The sequence below is a fragment of the Cibotium barometz genome, chromosome 60, assembly GCF_041138505.1.
Source record: "Cibotium barometz isolate CiBa-2024 chromosome 60, ASM4113850v1, whole genome shotgun sequence".
Classification (NCBI taxonomy): Eukaryota; Viridiplantae; Streptophyta; class Polypodiopsida; order Cyatheales; family Cibotiaceae; genus Cibotium; species Cibotium barometz.
This window is the reverse complement of record NC_141105.1, coordinates 19,962,782-19,972,306: the sequence shown is the minus strand read 5'-3', so window position 1 is coordinate 19,972,306 and position 9,525 is coordinate 19,962,782.

Sequence of the window (9,525 nt, the reverse complement as noted above, 5' to 3'; positions counted from 1 at the left end):
TCTATCTCTACGACTCTAGCTCCACCACATGGTAGAGCTAGACCTCAAATGCAATTCTAGCTCCACCACATGGTATAGCTAGACCTCAAAGCATTCTATCTCTACAATGTGGTTTAGGTAGAATACAGCTCAACCACAGTTACATTCAACCTCAGCCGGTTACATTCGTTGAGGCTTAGCTCTACCACATGGTAGAGCTAGAAGAATGCAATTCTAGCTCCACCACATGGTAGAGTTGGACCTCAAAGCATTCTAGCCCTATGATGTGGTCTACGTAGAATACAGCTCTACCACATGGTAGAGCTAGATCAAATGCAATTCTAGCTCCTTGGTTATTGTCATGTGAAGTAGGTCTCTTCTTGGAGTAATTGGTTTTGTTGATGTGTATGAAACACAGCTAGATCAATGCATTCTTGCTCTACCACATGGTAGAGCTAGACCTCAAAGCTTTCTACCTCTACGACTCTAGCTCAACCACATGGTAGAGCTAGACCTGAAATGCAATTCTAGCTCCACCACATGGTAGAGCTAGACCTCAAAGCATTCTATCTCTACAATGTGGTTTAGGTAGAATACAGATCTACCACAGTTACATTCACTCATTGAAGTCTAGCTCTACCACATGGTAGAGCTATAAGAATGCATTCTAGCTCCACCACATGGTAGAGCTAGATTTCAAATCATTCTGGTCAATACATTTATTAATCTTGCTCTGCCACCTGGCAGAGATAATATCCATTGAAAAACTAGCACTAGAGTACTTTAAAGTCCAGCTAGAATGCATTTATCTAGCTCTACCATGTGGTAGAGCAAGACTAATAAATGTATAATTGAGAGCTCCAAGATGGAGTAATTAAGATAGAATTCCTTGAGGTCTAGCTCTACCATGTGGTGGAGCTAGAATTTCAGTTGAGGTCTAGCTCTACCATGTGGTGGAGCTAGAATTGTAGAGGTAGAAAGCTTTGAGGTCTAACTCTACCTCATCCGGTTACATTCATTAGATCTACCACATGGTAGAGCTAGAAGAATACATTCTAGCTCCACCACATGGTAGAGCTAGACGTCAAAGCATTCTAGCTCTACGATGTAGTCTAGATAGAATACAGCTCTACCACATGGTAGAGCTAGACCTCAAATGCAATTCTAGCTCCACCACATGGTAGAGCTAGACCTCAAAGCAGTCTAGCTCTACGATGTGGTCTAGGTTGGATACAACTCTACCACGTGGTAGAGCTGGACCTCAAATACAATTATAGCTCCTTGGTTCTTGTCATGTGAAGTAGGTCTCTTCTTGGAGTAATTGGTTTTGTTGATGTGTATGGAACACAGCTAGATCGATGCATTCTTGCTCTACCACAAGGTAGAGCTAGACCTCAAAGCTTTCTGCCTCTACGATTCTAGCTCCACCACATGGTAGAGCTATACATGGTAGAGCTAGACCTCAAAGCTTTCTACATCTACGATTCTAGCTCCACCACATGGTAGAGCTAGACCTCAAATGCAATTCTAGCTCCTTGATTCTTGTCATGAGAAGTAGGTCTCTTCTTGGAGTAATTGGTTTTGTTGATGTGTATGGAACACAGCTAGATCGATGCATTCTTGCTCTACCACATGGTAGATCTAGCCCTCAAAGCTTTCTACCAAGTGGTAGAGCTAGATCAAATGCAATTCTAGCTCCTTGTTTCTTGTTGTGTGAAGTAGGTCTCTTCTTGGAGTAATTGGTTTTGTTGATGTGTATGGAACACAGCTAGATCGATGCATTTTTGCTCTACCACATGGTAGAGCTAGACCTCAAAGCTTTCTACCTCTACAATTCTAGCTCCACCACATGGTAGAGCTAGACCTCAAATGCAATTCTAACTCCACCACATTGTAGAGGTAGACCTAAAAGCATTCTATCTCTACAATGTGGTTTAGGTAGAATACAGCTCTACCACAGTTACATTCAACCTCAGCCGGTTACATTCATTGAAGTCTAGCTCTACCACATGGTAGAGCTAGACCTCAAATGCAATTCTAGCTCCACCACATGGTAGAGCTGGACCTTAAAGCATTCTAGCTCTACGATGTGGCCTAGGTAGAATACACCTCTACCTCATGGTAGAGCTAGATCAAATGCAATTCTAGCTCCTTGGATCTTGTCATGTGAAGTAGGTCTCTTCTTGGAGTAATTGGTTTTGTTGATGTGTATGGAACACAAGTAGATCGATGCATTCTGCTCTACCACATGGTAGAGCTAGACCTCAAAGCTTTCTACCTCTATGACTCTAGCTCCACCACATGGTAGAGCTAGACCTCAAATGCAATTCTAGCTCCACCACATGGTATAGCTAGACCTCAAAGCATTCTATCTCTACAATGTGGTTTAGGTAGAATACAGCTCTACCACAGTTACATTCAACCTCAGCCGGTTACATTCATTGAAGCTTAGCTCTACCACATGGTAGAGCTAGAAGAATGTAATTCTAGCTCCACCACATGGTAGAGCTGGACCTCAAAGCATTCTAGTCCTACGATGTGGTCTACGTAGAATATAGCTCTACCACATGGTAGAGCTAGATCAAATGCAATTCTAGCTCCTTGGTTATTGTAATGTAAAGTAGGTCTCTTTTTGGAGTAATTGGTTTTGTTGATGTGTATGGAACACAGTTAGATGGATGCATTCTTGCTCTACCACATGGTAGAGCTAGACCTCAAAGCTTTCTACCTCTACGACTCTAGCTCCACCACATGGTAGAGCTAGACGTGAAATGCAATTCTAGCTCCACCACATGGTAGAGCTAGACCTCAAAGCATTCTCTCTCTACAATGTGGTTTAGGTAGAATACAGCTCTACCACAGTTACATTCAACCTCAGCCGGTTACATTCATTGAAGTCTAGCTCTATCACATGGTAGAGCTATAAGAATGCATTCTAGCTCCACCACATGGTAGAGCTAGATTTCAAAGCATTCTGGTCAATACATTTATTAATCTTGCTCCGCCACCTGGTAGAGATAATATCCATTGAAAAACCAACACTAGAATACTTTAAAGTCCAGCTAGAATGCATTTATCTAGCTCTACCATGTGGTAGAGCAAGACTAATAAATGTATAATTGAGAGCTCCAAGATGGAGTAATTAAGATAGAATTCCTTGAGGTCTAGCTCTACCATGTGGTGGAGCTAGAATTTCAGTTGAGGTCTAGCTCTACCATGTGGTGGAGCTAGAATCGTAGAGGTAGAAAGCTTTGAGGTCTAGCTCTACCACAGTTACATTCAACCTCATCCGGTTACATTCATTAGATCTACCACATGGTAGAGCTAGAAGAATGCATTCTAGCTCCACCACATGGTAGAGCTGGGACTTCAAAGCATTCTAGCTTTACAATGTAGTCTAGATAGAATACAGCTCTACCACATGGTAGAGCTAGACCTCAAATGCAATTCTAGCTCCACCACATGGTAGAGCTAGACCTCAAAGCAATCTAGCTCTACGATGTGGTCTAGGTTGGATACAGCTCTACCACGTGGTAGAGCTGGACCTCAAATGCAATTATAGCTCCTTGGTTCTTGTCATGTGAAGTAGGTCTCTTCTTGGAGTAATTGGTTTTGTTGATGTGTATGGAACACAGCTAGATCGATGCATTCTTGCTCTACCACAAGGTAGAGCTAGACCTCAAAGCTTTCTACCTCTATGATTCTAGCTCCTTAACATGGTAGAGCTAGACCTCAAAGCCTTCTACATCTACGATTCTAGCTCCACCACATGGTAGAGCTAGATCTCAAATGCAATAATAGCTCCACCACATGGTAGAGCTAGACCTCAAAGCATTCTATCTCTATAATGTGGTTTACCACAATTACATTCAACCTCAGCCGCCGGTACATTCATTGAAGTCTAGCTCTACCACATGGTAGAGCTAGAAGAATGCATTCTAGTTCCACCACATGGTGGAGCTGGACCTAAAGCATTCTAGCTCTACGATGTGGTCTAGGCAGAATACAGCTCTACCATGTGGTAGAGCTAGATCAAATGCAATTCTAGCTCCTTGATTCTTGTCATGAGAAGTAGGTCTCTTCTTGGAGTAATTGGTTTTGTTGATGTGTCTGGAACACACCTAGATCGATGCATTCTTGCTCTACTACATGGTAGATCTAGCCCTCAAAGCTTTCTACCTCTACGATTATAGCTCCACCACATGGTAGAGCTAGACCTCAAATGCAATTCTAGCTCCACCACATGGTAGAGCTAGACCTCAAAGCATTCTATCTCTACAGTAAGGTTTAGGTAGAATGCAGCTCTACCACAGTTACATTCAAGCTCAGTCGGTTACATTCATTGAAGTCTAGCTCTACCACATGGTAGAGCTAGAAGAATGCATTCTAGCTCCACCACATGGTAGAGCTACATTTCAAAGCATTCTGGTCAATACATTTATTAATCTTGCTCTGCCACCCGCCGGTAGAGATAATATCCATTGAAAAACTAGCACTAGAATACTTTGAAGTCTAGCTAGAATGGATTTATCTAGCTCTACCATGTGGTAGAGCAAGACTAACAAATGTATTGAGATCTCCAAGATGGAAATACTCTTGATCTCCTCCACAGTGTTTTCATGGATATATATTGTGATTTTTGAATATGATATTGTAAGTTTTTTTTAAAGTGTAAGAATACAATAACTATAATTAACAATTGTGGTTTTTGTTGTAGGTGAAAGATGTCTTAGAAAAGAAAAGTGGTGGAAGTTCCGGACAGTGTTAACTTTGCCTCTGCAGATCAACGACGACAATGGTACTTAGATATTTGGGGTCTTCAGGGTTCACAATTTAACAAAATTCATCTATTTGTTGCTAGTGATGTGGACGTGGATACTTTTGAGGATCTAGGACGACCAATGACTCTATCTTATATTTCTGTAGTTGATTCTCATCCCGATATTGAATGCATAAATATTGGGGTACCTGGGATCCATGAGTATCAACTAGATCCCAAGGCATTCATTATTGAACGAATAGTAAGAGATAAACAAGATACTATGTTCTCTCGAGGGTGGAAGTTAGATTGTGCAAGTCAAGAAATAACTCTTGAAGAGTTGCAAGCTTCCATTGCTTATTGTGTGAAAGGCAAACAAAAAAAAGAGAAAACTCCCTCTAAAAATCCAGTTCAAAAAAAGGCAAAAAGCAGTACAGGTATTATGGATGTAGATGAAGCAGTTCTTAAATCTACAATAGAGAAAACAGGCATGGAAAATTCAACAAAAATAAGATTTGCCAAAGTTTTGGAAAATGAGGTGCAAAAGGCACAAAAGAGTGATACAGGGGGCATGGAAAAATACTCTAAGTATTTTCCATTCAAGTACAAAGAGTATGAGATCCCTGTAGATCAATGCTGGCTAGCTCCTGATCACTATAACTCCCGTCAAATAGAACCTCACCGTGTCGATGAATGCGTGTTATTTTTTGGTGCAAGTGCAAACAGGCTAGGAGCATGTGCATACTTGATGCCTGTAAAGAATGCTGGCAAGAAGAAAGGAATTCCAATGAAACTAAGTGAGGTAACAAAGGAGAAACTCACTGAGTATTCATATTGGATTATTGATGGCCAACATTCCATCTATGCTGCAAAATTCTTACGGTATCAAGAAATGGAAAAAGATGGTCGTGCTCAAGACCTGATACAAGTGTATGAAAAAAGGAAGGCTCGAATTGTTGTAGATCCAGAGCCACAAGTTGCGACGGCCATATCTGCTATAGCTAATGAAGAGGCCCAATCATTATATGTCAAACAACCATACTATGATGTCTTGTAGCACTTGAGGAGTCAGTGGATCTTCAATAATTCTCCGTCAAGGCCACCATCTGGAGTAACAGAGGGCTCATCATCTCGTGTAGACTGGGATGTATGTCCATATCCCTTGCTCTCTTATAATTATATGTTTTGAAAAAAATACTTGATTTTGATCTTTTTTTCTTTTATTTCTTTGCAAAATTTTTTACGAATGGCTAGAATTAAGGTGGGAGCATCCTTCATTTCAAAGCAGTCTCACATGGTCATTTACTCGGATGAAGTTTTCAAAGGCTGGCTTGAAATCATGGAGAAGCAAAACAAGAAACCAACTGCCACAGTTTTCAGATGTCTTGCTGGGCTAGATGAATAAGAAGTCAAACAAATACAATCAGAAATCAGGTCTGGAAAAATTGTTCTTTCAAAGGGTACTAAGGATGTAGATGTGATTGATATGCCAGAGCATATCAAGCAGCTCAAGCAAGATAAAATTATTCAAGATGCATTGCTTGTAGAGTTCAACACTCTGAACAAGGACAAACAATGTCAAGATTGGTCAGAATTGACTATCACCTATAGCATCAATGAGGTTGTATACTGAGTTCTTTTGAAGTTATGGGATGTGTATATAAAGTCAAAGCTACAGGTTAGATCAAAGAAGATTGATTTTCCAGTAGAAGCAAGGCAATATGTGGAGTGGAATATCAGCCTTAGCAAAGAAAGTTCAACCTTGTCCTTGGATCTTCCTTGGTGTATTTATGTTGTGAGTCTTCCATTCGACGGGAGTTACTACTTGAAGCGCCACCTCAACAATCCAATTTCCATTGGGTTATGTGTTCTGGATAACATTGAAGATTTGGAAAGAAATATGCATTGGGATGTGGAATCATTTTGCAATCTTTTGAACGGCATTATGATCATTACAGCAGCTGGTAGATCTTTGCCATCCCAATATGTGTTGCTTACCTTTCTAAATATTACAGATTTTATTCACTTACAAAATGCTTTAAAAAATTTGAGTGGCATAGCAAAGGAACAGTATAATGGGGCATTGCATTTTTGACGTGACAACCGATGCATTGGTGCAATAGAGTTCTTCACATCCTTAGTGTTTTTCAGCAAGGGAGATGCCTTTCAAGGACTAGCAGATGTTCCTGATCCAGGTACACAAGCGACAATATTGGATACTGGACTTCTTGATATAGATAATGAAGATGTTAAAACTATCCCAGACATTGAGTTTCTAAGAATCAAGAAGAATCTTTTGATCAAGCAATGTATTCAAAAGTATTGTAGAGAAGGCTGCAAGCTTGTTGATCTTTTCAATAATGGCTACATCATCGAGCTAGGGCTAGCACTAAATAAGGAAGTGATTTGCCTAGTGGAGAGTATTGAAGATCAAAGAAAGATGGGAACAAGGCTTCTTGACTTTGCAAAGTCAAGAAATGAGCAACCAGTACCGCCTATTTCTAACAATCCAAGGAATACCACGGAAAGATCGAGCCATGGTGAAGTTCGTTCAGCTTGAGATTTTTTGGATTTTAAAGACAGTATGTAACTTCTTAATGGGCTTTCCTTGTATCTTCAATACTTTGATTTGGTGATGTTTTGACTTGTTATATCCTTGGTTCATTTTTTAGTAGTATTTTTGTAGCTCTCTCCAAATTGGGCTTTGGAATCTAGAATCACCAAGTTATGGATCCTAACATGTTCATTGACAAATTCACTTTTTACATAACCAATTGGTGAATTTGGAAAGCCTACTTAGTGGTCGCACAATGGCCAGTTGGTGAATCTGAAAATCTTGCTTATAAATCTAAGATGATAGAGCTAGAGATCCTCTCATTTACTTCAATCCTATCCTGTGGTAGATCTAGATTTCAATAGGTCTACAATTTGGTGGAGCTAGCTACCTCTTCAAAGTGGTGGACCAAGAATCCATTAAAGTCTAGCTACCTCTTCAAAGTGGTGGAGCTAGGCCAATGCACCCCCCCCAAAGACAGTTTTTGCAGAGCATCCATTTAAGTCTAGCTCTACCATATGGTTGAGCTAGGCCAATGCATTTCTAGCTCCACCAAAGCTAGTTCAAATGCAAAATTTCTAGCTCCTTGGTTCTTGTCACATGCGATGAGCTAGAACCCATTGAAGTCTAGACCTAGAACCTATGGAAGTCTACTGGCTCCACCCATAAAGAAGCTATCTTGATCCCCAACTCAACCACGTGGTAAAGCAAGACTTATAAATTTCAGCTCTACCATATGGAAAATTAAAAACATCTAAAATTTTAGCTTTACCATATAGTTGAGTGGTTTTGTGTTTCTCACCTCCACCTACTCTTGGAGCTCAAGAGTGGATCTCAAGGCGGCCTACTTCCAACAAGAGCTCCCTTACAAACTGGCTCTACCAAACGGTAGAGCTAGAATAATGGGTGTATTTGGAAATCCATTTTAAACCCTCCAATTCTAGAGTGAGCAACTAGAATTGATAATTGGTATCCAAACATGATTTCCTTTTAGATTACACCAATAAACATGTGTTAAGAGTGAGTGTTACAATTGTAAATTCTTTTAGTTTGAAAGATTGTTGAGTCAATGTTACTTTTTTTTCTTTTAGATCCCGAAATTGAGATAGTAGCACCAAGTGAAGTAGCTACGACGGAATGCCACAATCAAACTGTGGATGAGAGCTTCTCCCACACATTCAGTGATGTCCATCCAGAAGGTTTAAAGACAAATGCTGACAATGAGATTGGGGTACCTAAATCTCTAACAAATGAAGCAATGGGTGAGAGTTTCCAGCCTGAAGAAGAAGTACCAAGAAGTACCGACACTGCTATCTCCAAGAAATCAGTGTTGACAATTGTGTTGGACCTGAATGGTCTACTACTGAAACGTTGTCAACAACAACCATCTTCAATACATGAAACTATTCAAATGGATTCAAAACGATATATTGTACTAAGGCCAGGATGTATCCAATTCTTGAAGATTTTATTAAAAAATATTAATGTTGGGATCTGGTCAATAACGACAGAGAGTAATGTTCTTCAAATATTGAGAATATTACAAGACAAAGCAGGAGAGATATTGCCTTTTTTTGTAGTTTGGGCTCAAGAGGCTTGCGAGAAGGATAAAAGTGGTAAAATAGCTAGACCTGATAATCCAACAGTTCAGGCAATGTTCAAGCCATTGTCAAAAATTGCTTCATGTTTTGATTGTGATGCTCGTAGAACGGTTCTTATTGATGACTCTCCATACAAGGGATGTGCTTCTCCTGATAATAATTATATATATCCTACAAAGTTTGATGAAGAAAGGATGGTCGACAATATTCTCATTGATGAGCTGCTCCCTTATTTATTGCAGCTTGATGAGAGTGAAGATGTGCGTGAGATCATTGGCTCTAATCGCTACGGACAACCTCCAGTATCCAATGAAAATGAATACAGAGGTGTGGTAGATTTTTGGAGAAAGCGCAATTTAAATTGGTCACAGAAGACAATCTACACTGATAGGCTACCACTATCAGAGATTATACAAAAGTATGTCAACAATCAAGAGGTATTAGCGAGACAATATGAAAACAAAAGAGAAGAGATAATAGAAATTATGGCAAAAGAACGAGTCAGTATTGCTAGCATGAGGAGACCACAAGTGATTTCTCTAGCTCGAAAATTGGGTTCTACCACAACGCAGTTGAAGGCAGCCAATGCAAGGGCTTTCATAAACAAGGTGTTAAATGAGTACAATCTTCTC